The following is a 22813-nucleotide window of genomic DNA, read 5'->3' as shown; positions in this document are numbered from 1 at the left end:
ATAACAAAAGGAATGAGTAAAAAAGAACCTAGGATGTATTCCAATCTGCTGGATTATAATTATTTTAAAAAAATTAGAGCTAAAAATACCCATAGCCAAACCTCATATTTTATATAATGGAAAGCAAAACAAACATATATATTTTATGTAAAATGACTGAATTTGATAAGTTGATCTATAGGGTGAAAAAACTTGTTCTAGAACCTGTGTATCCTGATTCTCTGCCCAATTATCTTTTTATTGTTTTAGGGATTTTGGCTAGAAACACACCAAAGGCAAAATTGTAAAGGAAAATTTTATGAAATGTTAAAAACACATGAAAAGTCTAGGATAGGATTGAGAAGTTACGTTAGCTACTTGGGCACTAATTTCTCAAGCTACATTGTGAAACATGTAACACCCATTTCTATGGTTCAAGCGACTATTCTCATTTACTCATTCTAGTAGCCTCTAGTTATTTTTGCTAAACTTCCTATTCTCCTACTTTAAAGGGAGAAAATAAGCCATCTCTATAGTCAAAGCAGCTGTGTGTTCTCCTCACCCTTCCTACCTGGGAGGCCAAAACCTACAGAGGCTGGTTTTGCAGAAGGCTTTTCACTTCCTAGTTGTATAACCTTAGGCAAGTTACTTGACACTCTCTGCCCTATTTTCTTCAGTTATAAAACTGATATGGTAATAATAAGACCAAATTATGGGGTTGCTTTAAGACTAAAATGAGTAATACATTTAAAGTACTTAGAGGAATACCTGGCATATAATGTGTTCATTTTTTTCCTCAAAGTTAGCAAGCATTCTGACTAAAACAAGGCCTAGTTCTCTCCTCATAATGAACTATAGGCTATTTATTTATAGCTTTATGCATTATGTAGTTTCTTCATGAAACACTTTTACTACTTTTATGCACACACTGTCATCATTTTTCTGCTCATAGCCAAGACTATCTGATAGAAAACAGATGCAAAAAAGAGGGAGTGAAACCATATTTGCCATACTTACTTATGTCCCTTTTTAAGGTTTTGTAAATGACTGAGTGAGGAAGCAGGTAAATTGAAAATATTCCAAAGGCATGTTGTTGCATATTGGTATATATCATTCAATATAATTAAGACACATATTCTTACTTTTCTTTTCTTTTTCCATGGACTTTTGAGCCCAGATCATTGAGACCTGGGTAAATATTCACTATTCCAAATTATAATAAAAATTGGATGCCTGATGTAATTGTAAAAAGAACTGGAGAGCTAGACCTATCGTGTGATTCATAATGCAAACTATGCACTGAATCAGGACTGATGCTTCTTGCGTGACTTCCCAAGAATTTATTTATATAATAGCTACTTAATGGGGATGTGCCAGATGTAATGATGAATGAATGGTACCTCCATTGAAGAAAGCTGCAATAGTCTCCATTCACTATATGCAGTGGTATACTGTATATACCACTGTATGTACCATCTAAGCCTGCATATGTTTTACATCTAATTCAGTATTACTGAGGCAAAGCCTAGTAAACCAGATAAGGGGGCTTAGTGTTAGATTAATTGTATAGGGGAAGCAAACTAGTAAGTTACGTCTTTTTGGTGTTCTTGAGTTCTTTGTGAAGAACTGTGAGAGAATAATGAACATGCAGACTTAAATGCCCTAGTGGTATCTTGACCATAGCCACGAAACATAACCTGTGGTAAGAAATAATTGAAAATGATGAAAAAAAATCAAACATAAAAAAAGTGAAATTTCTGGCTCCTGGATTAGGACTACGGAGGCACAGGGGCAGAACCAGGCAGATTATGCTGTTTGATTTTCAAAAACCCATGTTTTGATGGGTTTAATTATTCAGGAGAGGAAAAAATGATGGTTTATGAGAAGAGCAAGCTATACAGATAGAAGCTACTTTTTGTAGGGGGGAGGTTTACCAACAGTTGTGCCCTTTGGAGGTAGATTTGGGCAGAACTGGAGTTTCTATGTCTTTTGGCCTTGGACAGCTGAGCAGAAGTTTAACTGTTGGTAATACACACACACACACACACACACACACACACACACACACACACACACACACACTCTGCATCCCTATGTCAAAAAGAAACAAATGAACAAAAAACAAACCTGTTAAAAAGAACCTGCGTTTTTGTATCTTTTATCTTTCTTAGCACATCTTCCTCCCTCCTACCCTTCCTCCTTCCCTCTCTCCCTTCCTCCCTTCTTCCTTCCTTCCTTCCTTCCTTCCCTTCCTTCCCTTTCTTTCCTTCTTTCCTTGCATTTTCATAATCAGGTTGGAAACTACTCTGTCTAGACCGAAAAACTTTCACTACTGCAATCATTCCACATGCATCGCCTCAGTTCATTAGTTTTAGACCATCTGCTGCCCTCTTGTGGCCATGTAATCCACCTACCTATGCCCCAGCTCTAAGCACTTAATGGTTTTTGTCAGTTGAAGGAAACGGTTTTGTCAGTCAGAAGAAACTGACATCTCAAACTATAACTAACTTCCTTTTTTTCTGCCCCGTATTGCATCATTGTCTTCTAATGCAATTTGGCTCTAAAAGACGTAAAACTTACACGTCAGTGATCATTTTAAAGACAACGTACAGTAAATACATCATGAAGTGAATTGTCTTCTGAGGAAATTTGCAAGTAATGCTTTTCACCTTCTCATGTTGTGTCTTGGATAAGCCATTTTATATTAGCAGATAATGTCCAAATATAGAAATAAAAATCACTTACTGTATAGCAAAATATATAAAGTTGTAAAAATACTTCAAGAAGAGCTTCAGGTAAATTCCTGACCAAAGAGATTTGATTAAACCATATCTTTATATAATACTTATAACAATTATAGCAAAAAGGAATTGTTTCAGGTAGAATTATTAATTATGTCTTTGTAATAAGTTTTGGAAATTTGGTTTTCTAAGAGATTCTTAATTTCAATACCAAGTAATACATGAACCAATACATTCATCTCTGAAGTCATTACACTTTATTTTATAGCCTTCTCTTTTATATCAAGATTCCAATGTTCTTTTTGGGTCAAAAGAATAAAGCCAAAGCTAAAGCAAGGATAAAGAATCCTTTTATTAAATTTGACGTGCATGTCCCTGATATTCCTCATTGCACTTTTATTTTCAGCTTCTCATTATCATTACCATTTTAAATTAGGAGCAGAGATATTTAACTTGTTCAATATAATGATTTAATGAAAACTAAAGAGTTAATTCAGAGTAGCACCTTATACTCAGATACTCTGAGTGCTCAGCAAAGCTGACAATTCCATTTAAGGGGAACATTTTTTTTTCTTTATTTGGACTGTTGTTTAAAGACTATATTAGGTAATTCAAATGTTACTATTGAAATGATTCCTAATTAAAATATTCAAGAAGATGGGGAAAAGGAAACAAAGATTGAATGTTAAAATCTGGTGCTACTGCAATGTTGACGTGTGAGACATTGTCACTCTGAAACACCCAAGGGGCAGGTCAAGGTTGTGTTTAGAGACCAGCAAACAAGAACAACAAATCTTCTTTGAAAATAATACTAAACGTGATTTTAAAAAAATCAATATCTGTGGGAAAAATCAAAAACTTTGCAATTCCTAATACTTATTATATGATTTAGTACTGGTCATGGTTTGACTGTGTGTTGGGTGCATTCTCTTTCTAAAATTTAGGGTCTCTAAAGGTCTTAAACCAGCTTTTAGCATCATCATACCATATGATTAAACTGATTCTTTGGAGACAGAGAAAATGGAATAATGACTGAATGAGCAAAATATGGGCTATTGCAAATATTTCTAAGCTAACAGCTGTGATGTACTTAAGCATGAATTACCAGTCATTGATCACTGCACACAACTCTTTACCAAAGATATGTGCCCTTTCTCTGTAAGCCTATCATCAGCTCTGGAATGGGAAAGATAACTGTGATAGCATCTGAAAGTATGATTTTATACATATACGTAAATGTAAAGGTTTCCTTCAGAACTGAGTGAAGAGGGGAGACATTTTTCATCTGGATTAAACTTGACTATTCACTTACCATTTTAAAGTCTCCTATGTCTTCTCTTCTTTACCATCAGAGCATAATCTAACCCAGAGAATAGAGCCAAAGGGCTGTCTTAGGTTGTTTTAGAGAAAAGAGTAACTTTCCTAGTTATATACTTTAAACACACAGCATTCCTCTTTATTAAATAAATGTGTTAAGTCTAACCTTATGTATGCAAAAAATAAATTTTTCCCATCTGAAATATGGTTAGTCTGTGCATAGTATATAAAATCTGCTCCAATTGTTTAAACAAAATAAACATGAGATATCTATTTCTTGCTGTGAGATCATACTAACTTATTACTTTAACATTCAGTTTCACTAACAGAAACTATAAATCCATCCCTAACCTAAAAGAAAATATTTTCTTTGCAAAGTATTTGTCTTGAAGAAACAAGCAAACAAACAAATAGACACTAAGCAGGAAAAATTCTGGCCTGCAAACTCCATTCTCCGCTCAGTAGGCACCCCCGGTTCAAATATGCACATGATACCAAAGAATCAAGCTAGACCTGTTCTATGATTCACAATCCAAACTCTGCACTGAATCAGGAATGATGCTTCTTGTGTGACTTCCCAAGGATTTGTATTTATAAAATGAGCTATAGCTATTTTTCCTCCACTACAAAGAAAAGATGTTATTTCTTAATGCCTTTCCTCAGGGTTTCATGGGACAAGAAAACAAGCAATTAAAAGCAATCACATGCGTAAAGTAGCATGTGTTATGACTTGTCTCAAAGGTTAAGCAAGAAACTAAATCATTGAAAGTTGGAATGTGCTTGCATCATAAAATTAGAACTTCTGAACCCATTGTGTTGCTCAGTTTTCAAATTCATAAAATAAGAAGGATACTTGGCTTTCATTACAAATTTCGTGTGATTATTTGGAAATAAAAAATTTGAATTATGAATCACATGAAATCCTTCAAATGCAAATATTTCAAAATAGCAATATTGTCGGGCACTTTATGAGGCAAATTAGAAAGATAATGTCTCAAAGCCAAGATTTTGAAAAAAGCAATTAATTTGTATTAATTACAGATATATACCAGTAAAAATATTGTTTATTATTGAGTATGCGTTGGAGGTTAGTTATTATTAGATTTTTATTAAGCATGTATTTATTAAGCAATAATATATATTTTTTCAACCTATGCTATTTTCTATGAACAAACCATGATTTGTTATCCGAAAGATACAGCTGTAACTGTGCTATTTTGGGAAAATAAATAAGATCACCTCCCTGTGTCCCCCCCCTCCTCCTTTCCTCTCTCCCTCCTTCCCTTTCTTTCTTACTCTTTCCCTCCTTTTCTGTCTTCTTTTCTTCTCTCATCTCATCTCTATCCTTTTCTTTTCCTTTCCTTTCTCTATCCCACGAAATGCCCATGTGCACAGGCATGATGAATGCCTCATCCTGTGAATAAACTGGCAGCGTTGATCTACAGCTGTATGCAGACTGCATCTTTCTTCTAAAGCTGCAAGGCACACATTTAAACTCAAATCTCAGAGATTGCAGCACCTAGATTGCAGTACAAATTGGTATGACCAACCAGACCCAGCAACCATCGATCTTCATTCTTCCTGCCACCCTGTAAACTGAAACCTTTTGTAGCAAGAGGTAACTAAAATTCTGAAGTCGACTTGCAATAAAGGAAAGCAGCAACTTTAAGATTGGACTGAAATATCTGACAGCTCTCTGAAACAAAACAAAAACAAAATGTACCCAGGTTTCAGTTACGCTCTATTTGGTTTCTTTTCTTGTTAAATAAGTGCTGGCATATAACTCATTAGACATCTTATGGGCAGCCCCACAAAGATGTAGGCAGTACAATTTAGAGTAAATGGGAGGTGTATAATTCAGCATTTACGCTTCTGGATAAATCAGGTTTCAGCATATGAGATGTTTGCCATATACTTCAAATATTCTTATTTCCCTAGCTGCTGGCTCAAATTTGAATTTAAACAGGCATATAAACAATACATGGGGAAAAAAAATCCCAAGTTTTTCTATAACAGTTTCCATTAATAATGAAACCTTGTTTGAGGCAGGCAGTAAAGTAAAACTAGAGAACTTGTTTCCCTGATTAATTCCTTTACTTTGGATGTGGACAGGAGAACTGCATCCAGGAGGCTCAAACCAGAAGATCATCCGTTTAGTCCATTCCCAGGCGGTTCTAAAATATTTTTACTTACTCTTGGAGACATTAAGTGTTACTCAGAGAATGCATTTTTAATAGAGAGGGCTTCAGCAGATTCTCTTTACTTGGTATCTCATCATTTCTGACCTGCGATGGCCTTTCCTAACACGATGTGCCCAAACCCAGTGATCACATGCCTCCAAGAGTAAATTGACCTGAGTCTCTTAAATGAGCAGGAAGGGGAATAGAGGCGGCTGCAAATTTTTCTTCTATCAAGAAAAACAACGAACAAACAGAAACTAAAGTGTCTCTTATTTGAGAATCACGTCTTCTCCCTCGAAGGCAATCAGAATGTTGCAGAATGTGATTTCCATCCACAGTTATCAAAATGAGGTTCACCATTAAGTATCAACAAGCAAAATAAAACAACATACTGTCATTTGCCAACTAAACTGCCAAAGATTTACAAATGAATAACTAATTTACTCAGTGCTAGTAATGTTATGATGGTAGTAACATTGCTACCTGTAGTAGAATACTGGCAAAAAATAGTAGGAGCCATTCTCCTATCTGAATATATACCCCTGGCAACGTGACTTTGCAACTCCTCTCATCAAGAGGTGGAGTATATTGGCCCTCCTCTTGAATCTGGGCTGGGCTTGTGACTTGCTTTGACCAACGGAATATGGTAGAAGTGATGTTTGTGCCAAACATAAACTTATTTTTATGTCTGCATAGAAAATCCTGGAAGGCTTTCTCTCTTTTTTCTGCCCTTGGCACGGTAGAGAATCACCTGTCACTGCTCCTTCAGATCACTCGTCATTACCTTACTGAGTGATGGAGCCTGTTATTAAACCCATTCTCATCCTTCAGATCCAGGTTAAAAATATTGGTTTCTCCTATTTTCTCTCTGAGAGGCTGATTTCTGTTGGTCAACTCCAGGTATAGCTTACTTTTTCGAATAAACATTTTAACCAAACCCTATAATTTGTGCAGGGCCAGACTAGGATGGGGCAAGTAAGGCAAGTGAGCCCCTTATCTCAGCTGCAAAATGTAAGGAGGCATCAAAAACACATTTATCAAAAAACGTTATTGTTTAATGCAATACTTCAAAAAGTTGAAGTTAATGCAAAAATTGAACAAAATAACAAAATTTTAGGTAAAGACAGGATGAGTGTGAGACCACATAGCATAATCTTTGGACTAAGTACGTCTACATTCCGTGTCTTAATTTTGCCACTTTTTACTGTAACACCTTGGAGGATTTATTTACCTTCTCCAAATGTGTTTTCTCATCTATATAATGTAGCTACTACTTTCACTGGGTCATTTAAAAAATTAAATAAGATGAGCCATCCAAGTGTTTAGCATGTCCTTATCACATTACTACTCAGTAAATGTACTGATTTCTCATTCTTTTTTCTAGGTGTGTATTTTTTCCTTTTGAAGCTTATCATTCACTGAACAAATCTTTTTTGGGTACCTATCGATGTTCTTGGGATTGCTCTTAGCAGTGTTTTTGAAATTATGCTATAATGGTAAGCAAAAACAGGCATGGGCCTTGAGATCAAGGAGCTTACATTCCCATGGGAAAGATAGACATTAATCAAATAATCGCAAACTCACATTTAAAAACACAGTGTGATAAGCATATAATGGAGGCATTATACGTAATTAGGCAATACTTCCTGCGTAAGTGCCAGTCTGAGATAGGTACACTAATAATCAGGTGAAATGGAGAGAAAAGTAGCATTCCTAGATAGAGAATGGTCCTTTGCAAATGGTTGAATAAAGGAGTGCTTGAAGACATTGGGAGAGGTCAACAATGTCAGTTGCTCTAAGAATGTCCATTTCATTGGTCACCTTAGGGAGAGCTGTGACTCTATGTTTGACTTAAGTGAAGAAAGAAAGGGAGATGACAAATGGACCTATGAAACAGCAGTACTTCTATTACAGAGAGCAGTTTATTTTGTTGTTGTTGTAGTTGTTTTTCCACACCGCCCCCCCCAGGGTTCTAGACAGAGATAGGATAGGAAACAGAAGGAAAGTTTTTCTTTTGTTGATTGTTTGCTGAGGAAAGAGACTTGATAATGTTTAAAAATCACAGCAGGAAGTTTTCATACCAGAGGGAGGGATTAAATACACAATGGAGAGGAAAAGTAATCAATTCAGTCAAATGCTTATGAGGGAAGAAGGGAATAAGTTTCAAATCACCATCTGTAGACAGGTGGAGAGGTAATAAATCCCCAGTTATGATGCAGAGAAGGGTAGGATGGTTGCAAATATAGGTGATTTGTGTTGGGTTGTGCAAAGACAGAGAACAGATTTGCATCATAAAATCAGAGGTGTCCTTTTCTCATTATCACTCTCCTGTGATCATGTAGTGAGTTCAGTTTCAGGCCCAAGTACAAGAATGCGATCTTCTGTATACCATTCTGCCAAGTGACCAGGGGCTTCCCTTGGTCTTCGAGTCATCCAGTGTGGAACTGGGAAGGAGACTCCCCATGAAGTAGTCATGGTGGCAAAGGAAAAATTCCTGGCATTTGTAATTGTATTCATTTTCTATTGCTGCTATAATAATTTACTACAAATTTAGTGGCTTAAATAAGACAAATGTATTATTTTACTGTTCTGTAGATTAGAAGACTAACACAGATCTCACTAGGCTAAGATCAAGAGGTTGGTGGGTTGCATTCCTTTCTGGAGGCTCCAGGGAAGAATTTATTTCCTTGCCTTTTCCAGCTTCTAGAGGCTGCCTGCTCTACTTGCCTCTTGATTCCCTTTCTCTATCTTCAAAAACCAGCAATATTGGCCAGGATCCTTCTAACACTGCCATCTCTCTGGCTCTTTCTTTTAATTGTCTTATCTACCTTTAAGGACTCTTGTGATTGCTTTGGGCCCACCTGACTAACTCAGGATAGTCTCCCTGTTTTAAAGTCAGTTGATGAGTAACTTTAATTGTTTGTGAACCTTAATTCCCCTTTTCTCATGGATCATAACTTATTCACAGGTTCTGGGGATTAATATTTGAACATCTTTTTATTGTTTTTGAAGGGGTGGTTATTCAACTTATCACAGTAACGTAATGGTAGATTATCTGAGACTTTGGGTTCAAACTGTGCAATATTTCTTTTTTTTTTTTTTTTTTTTTGCAGTCAATAAGAAATTTACTTGTTTTAAAAAAATCCAAATGCTGCATTGTCTAGAAAAATTTAACAGGTTTATTTATAATTGTTATAAAGCTGAACTGCTGAAACTTGTTCACTGAAACATTTTGACTTGCATTAATGCTTTATGTCCCCGCATTTATATTAAAAATTCACACACAAATGAAAATGGAAAAACTGCCAATACCTGTTTCTCTCCCCTATTTTTCCACCTGCAATCATATACTTAGGTACCTTTTGACCCCACGGGGGGAAAAAAAAATCTAACGTCCAGAACTACCAATAACAGGAAGAGAATTTTTTTTTTTTTTAAAAGAATGAAATGTTTCCCATCATAGTGGATTCTTAAGCACATTCTCCACGTATGCAGCGTGCTAGCTGTATGTCTTTTGGCATAATTGTTACACGTTTGGCATGGATAGCACACAGGTTGGTGTCTTCAAAAAGGCCAACCAGATAGGCCTCACTTGCCTCCTGCAAAGCACCAATAGCTGCACACTGGAAGCGCAGATCTGTTTTGAAGTCCTGAGCAATTTCCCGCACCAGACGCTGGAAGGGAAGTTTGCCAATCAGAAGTTCCGTGGACTTCTGATAACGTCTAATTTCACGAGTGCCATGGTACCAGGCCTGTAACGATGAGGTTTCTTCACCCCTCCAGTAGAGGGCGCACTCTTGCGAGCGGCTTTTGTAGCCAGTTGCCTCCTCGGTGCTTTACCACCGGTCGATTTGCGGGCAGTCTGCTTTGTAAGAGCCATGGTATAGAGACCTCCTTACTTACCCCCCTTCTCCTTCGGCTGGAGCTCAACGAGCTAGAGGCGGCGCTGGCGACGGAGAGTGACAGCGGCGCGGCGGTGGCAGCGAACACAATTGAAAGATGGCTGACACCGAGTCTATCCCCCAACACACCTTTTTCTTTCATGAGGTCTCTTGACGCAAGTGCTGAGAAGGCAGGCTGTTCAGGTATCACAAACTCAGATCCAACATTTCCAGGCATTTAAATGGCAACAACTGCAGGGTCTTTAGGATCACTTACCTAGCACTTCTGAGTAGCAAACCCCTTCTCAATCAACTCTCCTGACTTGAGATCCTAGTCTTCTTCTCCACTACTTTCAGAACTTCCAGCCCCTCTATATTACTCCACAAGAACTCTTTGCCTTCTCTGGCAGTCTCCATAGATTACAAATCAGACTAAATGGTACTTAAATGATTAGAAAAACTGTCTTCCTCTTTCTTGAAACCTGTGAGAGCTCTGTCATTTGAAACCCAGTGATTTGGCTGTACACAACTTACAAAGGAATAAATAGGGATAGGACATTGGCATTCTGATTCTGTCCTGGGGAAGTCACCATCCCTCACACCTATATCCAGAATGGGTTGAACAGAATGGATTGAATGACTTCTTCTGAAACAGCAAAAAGAAATAAACCCAAAACCCAAATGTAATCTGATCCATCTTTTGTTAAGGGTCTTTCTTCTCTTTTTGACATATAATATAAAGGATTTTGGGGGAAAGATTACAGATACCAGGAGACTACTCAAAGTCATATTCAGGCTAAAAATGTCTATTTTTTTAATATCAAAGACTAATTATAGTAATTGATGCAATGCTGTGCTCTAAACTTACAATTTTCTTTTAGGAAACAGAACCATTGGCAAATACTCTAACTTCTCATGGAGTGTTAGACTAAATTATCCTTAGAAATCATTGATACAGTACATTGAGGGAGAAGGGACATTTGCTCATCTCCCTATTAAGCCTCAGGCCTTGGAATAATGTCCCCTACATCCTGTGAAGCAGGATAGAAGACTTGATATGCTTGACTTTTAAATTAAAGAGATTCTTTAAAAGGAGAGGGAGGGTGGGAGGGAGATGCAAGAGGGAGGAGATATGGGGATATATGTATATGTATAGCTGATTCACTTTGTTATAAAGCAGAAACTAACACACCATTGTAAAGCAATTATACGCCAATAAAGATGTTAAAAAAAAACACATTTCGGAGGACTAAATAAATATACTTCTGGTTAAATGTAAAAAAGAAAACAAAAAACGGAGAGAATATGTAATGGAAAGCAGTTAGAGTTGAGAATAGGCCATAAAGACGAGCTGTTGGCTCCTGGAAGCAGCATCTAGAGAGACTGTCAGTACTCAGGATTTGTATATGCTTCTGTTTAGAGTTTGAGAGGCAAACATGGCCTGCAGAAATCTTTGGTGGAACTGCTACCCAGAGCCAAAAGACAAGGTTTATTTATCGCTTTAATGTATTAAACATTAATTTTTAATATCTAAGAAATAATTATTCATTCAAAACATTTTTTAGGTTCCTATCTTGATTCAGGCTTTGTGGCAAGTGCCTAGAGATACAAAAAGGACTGAAACGTGTTTGAAGGTTAAGAACTTTGAAGGATAAATGTAGAAATCTAAAACATCATTGTAGTGAGATGTGTTTTGATGAGTTTTAAAAAACACCAGGAGACATTTGTCAGGCACATAAATGGGGATGGAGATGATCCCTCCATCCATGACTGGAGGGGTTAATTCCAAGCAGAGTAACTGACATTGGGAAAGGCCAGGAGGAGGGGGTGCAGTACACCCGTGTGCAAGGAATGATAACAATGGCTGTTACATAAGATTCAAGTGGAAGTAGGGACAGTAAGCATTGAAAATGAAAAGATGGTAACTACCAGCACATAGAGGGTATTCTAAGACTTGTGACAGAGTGTTGAAATAAATCATTTGTGAATCAATTTTACAACTTTAACTTATATACATAGTCCATGGACTGTTTGCTTTGATACTTTCTTTAAGGCAACCCAGCTTTTCAATTGTATAAACTTATTTCAAAAATCTTGTATTAGTCCCATAAATAGAAAATTAGTACCTCTTGCTGTAAATTATAAATGGGAAGTAAGGTCTCAAAACTTCTTAAAACATCACCATTAAAGGCTAATCAGACACAATTATCTGCCAAGTAGAGTCTTAGGATTAATTGTAGGTGTCATTCATGGAATTAGCTTAGGATGGTAAGAGAAGCCAATATTGTGGAGAAGGTAATGAAGTCAACGTTTGGTGTGATGCTTTTGAAAGGCCAGTGTTTGGGCACTTAAAAAGAAGTTCAGCACCAAAGACAGGCCTAGAAGTTTAGCTCAGGGTCACAGCAAGTTACAGAAGGAAGTTGACATTCCAAGAGTGGAGGACCATAAAGTTTTGTGAAGTTATAAATAGTCATTGGGCAGATTCATCTAAGTAATCAGTATTACCTGGACTAGAAAAGACTAAGAATATTGGTTTTTCTTTTTTGCTTTCCTTCTTTTTTTTCCGCCTGTGTTCCAGTTCAACATTAACCAAAATTATCATCCATCACCCAAGGCAGAACTGATAAGAAAGATAAATTTTTTCTTTGGTTTATGCCCTTCTAAAATTCACACTTCTGCTTCATGGTGATGACTTTCTTTTCTCCCTTCCTTTCTTCCTTGGTATCCCAATTTCCATGGCTGGATTCTGTCTGACCTGGGACTGTCATATGCCTTACATGTATGTTGAAGTTGCCCTACATGTTCGGTTCCTACCCCCACAGATTCCTGTAGGAACTGCCTCGTATCACATTAGAAATAACGTTTGCCTATATTACATATCTTTAAGGCCTCACTTCCTCTAATAGTAAGTTAATCCTAGATGGAATAAGTATTTGAGAGTCATGGTAATATGATCATATATTAGTGTAAAAGGCATATCTTACATAAGCAAAAGCAAGAATATTTTAATGATGACTTTCTGGAGGCAGTATTTTTACTCTTCTGATCCAACCTATCATTGACATTAAATGCCAGTGAATTTCGAAACAAATGTTTTGCAAGAGGTCATGTTCTGCTCTTTCAGTCTGCGGTGTCAGAGAATTTCAGCCCAATTTGATACTCATTTGAGTTGTAAGATTTTTCTCTTTGACTAAGATAGTGGTTAGTGAGTATGCTGGATCTGCTTCTGATACCATCAACAATTTGGGACTTGCAACAAAACAATGACAATGGAAAGAACGCTCGCTAGATTGAGGAGGACAAATCAGGGGATGAATTTTCCAGGCTAAAGTCAAGATTGTCAAGGAATGTAGAAGCAGTACCCTCAAGCAGTCCAGAGGGCTTACGGCACAGTACAACATGTAACACGCAACAGTATCTAATAAAACAGACAACTCTTATGGTAATAGAAGAGCTTGAGGCTGGTGGGATTAGGCCAGATAAGAGTGCAATAGTATGTGAACTCTCCTATATACTGTGTCCCTTCTATATCCCGCACTATTTTAATTTTGCATTTGATTTGCCCTCATTTATAGGTTGCATTGTTAAGTGTTCCAAAACTTTTCCTCTTTGGAATATCTTTACCTCACATTCTAAGATACTCTTTCCAAAGGCACAACAAAGGTACCTTTTTTGCTATTTCCCCTGCAGCATTTGGCCCAGTGCTTTGCACATAGACTATACCCCATAAATTATGGTAGTTGGAGGATTTAAGTAATTTTCTTTGTAAAGTACTAAAAAGTCTTAACCAACACACTGAATAGAGATATAGATGTGAGGGAATCAGTTTGACAATAGCCAAAGCCTGTAATAGACAATGCATTTTAAAAAACGTGATGCTATTGAATTTAGAATAAATTGGGAGAAATAATTCACTTTTATGGTGGATTAAGACAGTTCTACTAATGAGACATAGAAATGTTGATGATGTTCTTCTAAAGTGTGATTGGATAAAAGTAATAGAGTTGGCAATAAATCAGTTTTGAAGAAGGAAAAATAACCATAAAAATTTAGTACAACATAAATATATCTGTTATTGAAAAAGATTAGTTCTGAGATTATGATTAATATAGTCAATTATTTGATTTCAGGGTTTTTTTAATCTCTATTGTTCTGAGATTAGCCAATGAATTTAATAAAATTTTATATTTTTATAAATATATTTTAAAATTTTTATATTTTTTATCCCAAGCAATGAAATTGCAACATGATACAAGAGTAAAAATGCAGGGTCAGAGTTAAGAAAAATAATGAGAATCTCCAAAGACAAGAGACCCAGAGGCTAGTTTCCCCTCTATTATAAAGTACTGTGAGCTTTGAGGCAAACCACCTTTGGTCCGGGGGGTTTTGGATCTATCTTCAGTAATAATGCAAAAAGATTTATTGACCTCCAAATTTATTCCAGGCAATTTTGAGGCAGGTAGCCATTAACTTGAAATATTCTTAGCTTTAAAAGTTCCTTTCCATATCTAGATTTTTATTATTTTACTACCTATAACTGTGGTTTGTAATATTCTAACCTACTAAAGCTGTGTTTCAAAAGAAATGTGACACAGAATCACAATATATAAACCAGATCAGAGCAGTGAGTCAGGCGTGGAGGACTTATTCTCCATCTGTCTGATAATCCCTTCCAAACTTCCTCCTATACTAGTCTCAAAGAACTCTATGGTATAGTCAACTACAATTTAATACGAACTTGATTGACCTAGACTACACTCATCAATATTAGTTTAACAGAGAAAAAAAGAGTAAATAAAGTAGATGTAATATGCAAATCCTTTGCTCCAAATCTATCAATGTTTTCGCTTTGACCACATCTATTCTCATCTTCTTTTTCTGGCCTTCAAGGTAGTCCAGAATTTGGCCTTACTTTCCCTGGGTTAACTGAATTTACTACTAATCCCCAGCCCTATGCTGAAATATTTAGATCTATTTTCTCTGCCTTAAAAAGTAGGCACTGATTCTTGCTACAATACATCTGATCAGATGAATCCATTGTTTTATGAATATCATCTCCATTCTCTTCCTAGTTCTTTTTCAGGATCAAGTATCAGTCCCTTCTTGACTGACTTCTTCCAACTCTACTGTATTTAAAGTTTTAATAAATTAAGTACTAAATCTTATATTGTTTTGTGTTACTTGCCATTATTTTATGTATAGCTCTTTTGACTCCTGGACTATTCTCTTGATGGCCATGTATAATCAACTGAGAAAACCTCTTAATTTTTTCTATCCTTTTAAACTAAATTTGCCTACATAATCAAAACCCTTTAGAACTGCCAGAGTTTACATAGTGCTTAAGGCTTGGTGGTGCCTCCATTTTTGAATAATGTTGCTTTTCAGGGGTTCTCCAACTGACCCCCAAATTGTGAAGATCATGACATGACTTAAAAGTGTCTGCTTCGGCACTGTTTACATTATCTTTTGCCTTCAATGCCGTATTCTTTACTTCTTTCTGGAATATGGACTAAGACATAGGAATCCCTATGTCTATAGGGATAATCCAGTTTTCTTCACACTTTGCACACATCATACCACATTTTAGAGAAAATCTGGGTCTCCAAATCGTGTTTGGTTGAAGATAGTGTTAACATCCAAGAGAATCAGACTTGATGCACGGATCCTAAGAATGGAAATTTCTAGTTGATGCAAATGCTCTGAAATCAGAAAGAGAGCAGATGGGGACAAATGTACCTACAAAGTTTGGAGAGGTTGGCTGAGACTTTAAGAACTGGAAGCTGGCAAGGGGCAGGCAAATGTCTAGGTCTCTAAACACTAGCAAGATTTTTTTTTTTTTAATTTATTTATTTATTTTTTATTTATTTATGGCTGTGTTGGGTCTTCGTTTCTGTGCGAGGGCTTTCTCTAGTTGCGGCAAGCGGGGACCACTCTTCATCGCGGTGCGCGGGCCTCTCACCATCACGGCCTCTCTTGTTGCGGAGCACAGGCTCCAGACGCGCAGGCTCAGTAATTGTGGCTCACGGGTCCAGTTGCTCCGCGGCATGTGGGATCCTCCCAGACCAGGGCTCGAACCCGTGTCCCCTGCATTAGCAGCCAGATTCTCAACCACTGCGCCACCAGGGAAGCCCCACTAGCAAGGTTTTAAACCCCAAAGAAGGGCTTGAGTAAAAACCAGTAATGAGGGCAGGAATTTATATATTTGGAGTAGGAAAGGGAAACAGAGATGTAGAAGGACCTGTGGATCTAGGGGCAAAAAGAAATCCAGGACTCAGACCCAGGATCTTCAAGGCTGAGTTTATAGTGGAATAACTAATTTAAATCACCAGGAACAGTGTCTTCTTTACATAGATCCTGAATAATAATCAGAGTTTCTCTGAGCATTAGTAAGCTCTTGATGATTGATATGTGTTTGCATTTTTAGAACCTTAAATTAAACCAGCCAATATTATTTTTAATTTTTATCATTTCTGTTATGTTTATCTTTTAATAGGATATTTGTATTTTCATCTTAAATATAGAAAATAGCATAATTATTTTACTTATTCTCTCAAAAAGCACAATTTTTTTCATTCTCTGTGTTTACCAAATAATATGGATAATAATTTCAGCACATTTTTTATCCGTGAAAGCCTATGTACTGAATGTAATAGAATAAAATGCTATAGGCAATGAAGTGAATTTATTTATTTTACATGCAAGGAACACTGATGCTAAAGTAAGTCTAGAATAAGAGCTTCAGCAATAGATGTGTCCCATTTAAATTTATTAAGAAAGAAATCTTCAGGTAGTGAGCAGACAATGACTGCAGCAAATTTAAGTAATAATATTTTAATCTCCCAGTGTCTGATTTATTTTGAAAAATGTGTGATTTATTACTGAAAACAAATCTTATGTAGGAAATAAGTAAGTGATTTTGTAAAGCAGCAGAACTTGGTTGTTTGGTTATTTAATACTTGAATATATTTAAATGCCTACATCATTTACAAGTCACCCTCAGATATAAAAATAATAAAATAATTTTACACAATATAAAAAATATTTAGATTGTTCTTGGAAGAGCGCATACCTATACATCATGGACAGTCAACAACTAAATGCCAAAGAAATTAATGTTAGATAGAAAATTCCTAAGTTGAGCTACAAATACAAATTCAAGGGACAATTTTAAATTCCTAACCTGAGACATAAGATAAACCATTCCAAATAAATGCCTTGAATGTTGTAATGGACACAGTGGTTCTTCCAGGGATGATTTAAAATGCATTCACATCTTGCTGAGATATTATCTATCATATATAAGAAATTTAAGCCAAAATACCTTACTTACCAAAAAACACCTTTTATGACAAATGTGAAACCGATGTGAAAATTCAACGTGTCAGGAAGATTTTGCTCAGTAATGAGATAGTTTGATTCCAACTATTGAAATAAATAAAAAAGATAGGAAAAGAAACTGCCTCAGGGTTTGAAGTCTGATGTTATTCAGAAAAAAATATGTAAGTTGGGCAAAACTTTTGTTAATTGTAGTACTGAGCTGAGAGTCGACATTACAATTTTAATATTATTGACAACAGATTAATCTCCAAGATTTACAAGCAGCTCATGCAGCTCAATAACAAAAAAAACAAACAACCCAATCCAAAAATGGGCAGAAGACCTAAATAGACATTTCTCCAAAGAAGATATACAGATTGCCAACAAACACATGAAAGGATGCTCAACATCATTAATCATTAGAGAAATGCAAATCAAAACTACAATGAGGTATCACCTCACACCAGTCAGAACGGCCATCATCAAAAAATCTAGAAACAATAAATGCTGGAGAGGGTGTGGAGAAAAGGGAACACTCTTGCACTGTTGGTGGGAATGTAAATTGATACAGCCACTATGGAGAACAGTATGGAGGTTCCTTAAAAAACTAAAAATAGAACTACCATACGACCCAGCAATCCCACTACTGGGCATATACCCTGAGAAAACCATAATTCAAAAAGAGTCATGTACTGTAATGTTCACTGCAGCTCTATTTACAATAGCCAGGATATGGAAGCAACCTAAATGTCCATCATTGGATGAATGGATAAAGAAGATGTGGCACATATATACAATGGAATATTACTCAGCCATAAAAAGAAACGAAATGGAGGTATTTGTAGTGAGGTGGATGGAGTTAGAGTCTGTCATACAGAGTGAAGTAAGTCAGAAAGAGAAAAACAAATACAGTATGCTAACACACATATATATGGAATCTAAGGAAAAAAAAGAAAGGTCATGTAGAACCTAGTGGCAAGATGGGAATAAAGACACAGACCTACTAGAGAATGGACTTGAGGATATGGGGAGGGGGAGGGGTAAGATGCGACAGGGTGAGAGAGTGGCATGGACATATATACACTACCAAATGTAAAATAGATAGCTAGTGGGAAGCAGCCGCATAGCACAGGGAGATCAGCTCTGTGCTTTGTGACCACCTAGAGGGGTGGGATAGGGAGGGTGGGAGGGAGGGAGACGCAAGAGGGAAGAGATATGGGAACATATGTATATGTATAACTGATTCACTTTGTTATAAAGCAGAAACTAACACACCATTGTAAAGCAATTATACTCCAATAAAGATGTTTAAAAAAAAAAGAAAAATAAAAAAATAAAAAAAATAAAAAAATATTATTGACAATAAAAATTACCTTTCTTGTATATTGGTTTTGAGATAGATATGGTACTCAGGTTGAAACTTTAACATGATAAAACATAGTTTTTTATTTTATATAAGAAGCAATTGTAAACATAAAGCAAAATCTTGTATATTTACAAAAAAGGGTGATGGTCCTGTGCGTAATTCTGACCTTGTTTAAGGAGTATCAGAGAAAACCCTGTGGACTAAAAACAAGCAATGAACAAAGAAAGATTATAAACCATATGGAGAGATAGACCTTATGTTTTTATTCAATCTTCTTGATCAGATTATGGAAAGTGAATCTTTTTGTGAACTGTATAGATGAAGAGTGTTGGAAAGGAACTGTGAAGACTTGATTATAGCTCTTGGGACCTTCCTTTGTTCATTTGATAAATAAAGGTAACACATCATAAGATTGTCCTATCTAAAACACAAGGCTGAAAAGAAAAGGCAGAAAAGAATTGACAGGGCTTGATCTGCTTCTTTTTTTGACTGTCTTACCCAATCATAAATTCCTTCTTAGAAACATATAAAGGCATTTGAAATCTGGTAAGAGCTAAAACTAAGACGTGATTATTGCTATTGATGTCAGATGGGCAATGAATGCAAAATGTTTGAGTGTCTTTAATCAACAGCGTTTAGGATCACTAAATGGCAGATGCTTGGGTTCCTTATCGTCCTCAGGAAACTAATAGTGTTTGGATCTTGTTTCAACTCATATTTTCTGATGATTAATTATTAAAAGTTATGTTTGTTACTAATGCAAGATGTTAAAAATAGAAAAAACTGTGTTTAGGGAATATAGGAACTCTCTGTACTATCTTTTCAATTCTTTTGTGAATCTAAAACTTTTCTATAAAATAAAGTCTACCATAAAAAAGTGATGATAAAATGTATTTTTAATAACAAAAGATCTGAATAGATACCTCATTAAAGAAGATACACAGGTGACATAAGAATATGAAAAGATGCTCATCATAATTTCACATCAGGGGATTGAAAAGTAAAAGAACAATGAGATGCCACTACACACTTATTAAAATGACTAAAATCCCAAACACTGACAATACAAATGCTGACAAGATGCAAAACAGCAGACACTCTTATTTTTTACTAGTGGAATTCAAGATAGTACAGCTTCTTGGTATTTACCTGAAGGCGTGGACAACTTAGGTCTACACAAAAATCTTCACACAAATGCTTATAGCAGCTTTATTCATAATTGCCAACATTTGGAAACATTCAATAGGTGAATGGACAAACTGTGACACCTTCATAGAGTGAAATATTCTTCAGCAATAAAAGAAATGAACTATCAAGCCACAGAAGGATATGCAGGGACCTTAAATGCATACTGCTAAGTGAGTTTTTTTTTTTTTTTTTAAAATACTACATACTGTATGATTCTAACTATGTAGTATTCTACATAGTATTCCAGTATTCTGGAAAAAGCAAAGCTATGGAGACAGTAAAAAGATCAGCGGTTGCCAGGAGTTTATGGAGAGGGAGGGAGAAATGAAAAGCACAGGGGATTTTTAAAGCAGTGAAATTACTCTGATACTATAATGGTGGATACCTGTCATTATGTATATGTCAAAACCCATAGATTATACATAAATAGTTAGTCCCAATGTAAACTATGGACTTTATTTAATAATAATGTATCAATATTATCTCATCAAATGTAACAAATATATCACTCTAATGCAAGGTGTCAGTAAGAGGGGAAACTGAAACTGTATGTATGTAAGGGCAGGGGGTATTGGGGAACGCTGAACTGTCCAATTTGTCTATAACCCTAAACTTTCTCTAAAAAACAGTCTATTAACTTTAAAAAAGTGATGTTTATTATTAATAATTTTTCCCACTATCAATTTCCTCTTCAAATATCGTTGAATTCACAGTTGCACACTGAACCACTCATCTGAGAGCTATTATCAAGTCTTAAGTGGAAGCTTTGGCTGGATGTATTAAATATAACCTTAGGATATGAATGCTGCGAAAAATATTCTAAGTTATGGTGAAATATTTTTTTAATTAACAAAAGTTAAAGGAATTTTATTTCTCCCTTTTACACATCTCTCAAAATTATCAATTTCGGGGAAAAACATAACAATGTAAATGTAGTTTTTTTAGCGTACTGGCTTTTGAATCATGCCTATCTTATGTGAAGGTGAAGAGATCTTTGCTATATACCTAGAAATCATACAGTATGCACTATTGGTATTTTTATGTGTAACCATGTTGATGAAACCATTTCTACTTCTATCTAATTATAATCTTGAGTCTACAAATAAGCCTAATTCCCTCTACACCTAATTAGAAATTTCATACATTAGTATGAAACTGCTTTATATGTTATAAAGAGATTATTTCAATATAAGCAGATTTTATATTTATAAGAATACATAAGAATGAAAACACCCAGCTAACAAATGCAATATACACAAATATATCTATGAAATGACAATTTACTATCTTGAAAATTTTCAAAAGCTTGAAAGTGTAGTTAGTATAGAGCATGAGGTTTTTAGGAATTTAGAATAATGACTATTTGTTGAAGCTTAAGGTTTTTCAGTATAGACTTCACAGAAAAAGCAGCTGTCCAGCAAGATCCTGACATATGAACAATAATGATGCAAAATAAAGTTAAAAACAAAATAGTAGTATTAACATAGTAGTTAGTAGTTACCATTCATTGTTCACTTTCCAGCGTTTCAGCTAAGCACTTTACATGCATTATCTTTCTGAATTGTCCCACAATGGTATGAAGCAGGTAATAGTCACCTTGTTTTACAGGTGAGGACATAGGCAAGATGTGAAGTTTCAGGCACAGACAAGAGATTATTTGCTCAAGACCCTATAGTTAGTAAGTGAAGGCCCCAGAGCTGGTACCCTGGAGCATTCTAGCTGCTGTGTTTTCAGAGGAGGGGTGAGCCATCCACCCAGAGTGCATGGGAAGAACTTATAGGAATGAGCTTACGGTTTCAATAAAGTAGATACAAAGGACTGAGTGCGCTCCTGTTTAAGAGTAGAGATAAGAATTGTTTTGAAGGAAGCAAATCTAACTTAAATGAGCATTAGAAGACAGTGTTAGCATCTGAAAGCTATGACCCCTTCAACATTCCCCTTAGGCCTCTTCAGCCTGGTTAGCATGTGTGTTATATTTTCTTCTTTCTTCTTCAGCTCCTAGGAGTGTAGCAAATGAAAAGAGAGATAGACAGGATTTCTTAAAAGCCTTTGTAAACTCCTTCTCTTCCCTCATAGGTTCCTTCTTTACCTCTGTCCTGAACTCTGTTCGGATCTACATTCAAATGCATTGATGCTTGTTTCTTAGATGACATCATTTCTTCTGACCTTTTTTGAATGACCTAGGAAGCGCATCCATGCTCAAAGGATAAGAGTGTTAGAGTCACACCTTAGTAGAATGATAAGTTAACATTTTTTGAATTTACTAGAACTTCTGAGGTTTTTACATGAATAATTTTATTTAATTCTCTTACCTTTCATTCTCCTTCATTTAATATTTGAAGTAAATAAGGTACAGAATGGTCTATTCTCTTGCTGAAGTCACACAGCCATAAGTAAAACTAGGATTCAAACCTAGGTAGCTTAACTCAATAATTCACATACTTAACAGATAAATGAAACTGCCCCATGCTAGCATTGTATTTTGCTTTTTGTTTTCCTTTTTTTGTTAACCTCTTATATTCCACTCATCTGCGAAAGCCTGCTCCGTTATGCCTGCCAGTGCTAAATCAGTTAAACTAGTGTTAGCTAGGCTCCTAACCATGAATGTAGAAGAAAAATCTTAGGAGAGAACCTGCAGTAGTTTTATCGATCCGCTTTTGCAGAATTGAAAACAAAAAGCCATCCTGAAGCACATCAATAGAATTATGGTTTCCCCTGTGAGAATTTACTGCATTGGTGTTCTGATTTGTTCTCTTCTAAAGAAGGAGCACAGAAAAAATTATTAGGTGCTAAAATAGGCTGGCCCTGATGAATTATTGACAGCTCCACATATCTTTCTAGTGT

At 35.9% G+C, this 22813-nt stretch overlaps 1 pseudogene; it reads right to left on the bottom strand.

The window, feature by feature from the left end:
• Positions 1-9677: 9677 nt before the first annotated feature.
• Positions 9678-10168, bottom strand: LOC137758619 (histone H3.3C-like; annotated as a pseudogene).
• Between the last annotated feature and the right edge of the window lie 12645 nt (positions 10169-22813).

Source organism: Eschrichtius robustus, chromosome 1, assembly GCF_028021215.1.
Source record: "Eschrichtius robustus isolate mEscRob2 chromosome 1, mEscRob2.pri, whole genome shotgun sequence".
Taxonomy (NCBI): Eukaryota; Metazoa; Chordata; class Mammalia; order Artiodactyla; family Eschrichtiidae; genus Eschrichtius; species Eschrichtius robustus.
Note: the sequence above shows the minus strand (reverse complement) of the source record. Positions and strands in the feature narration are given on the sequence as shown.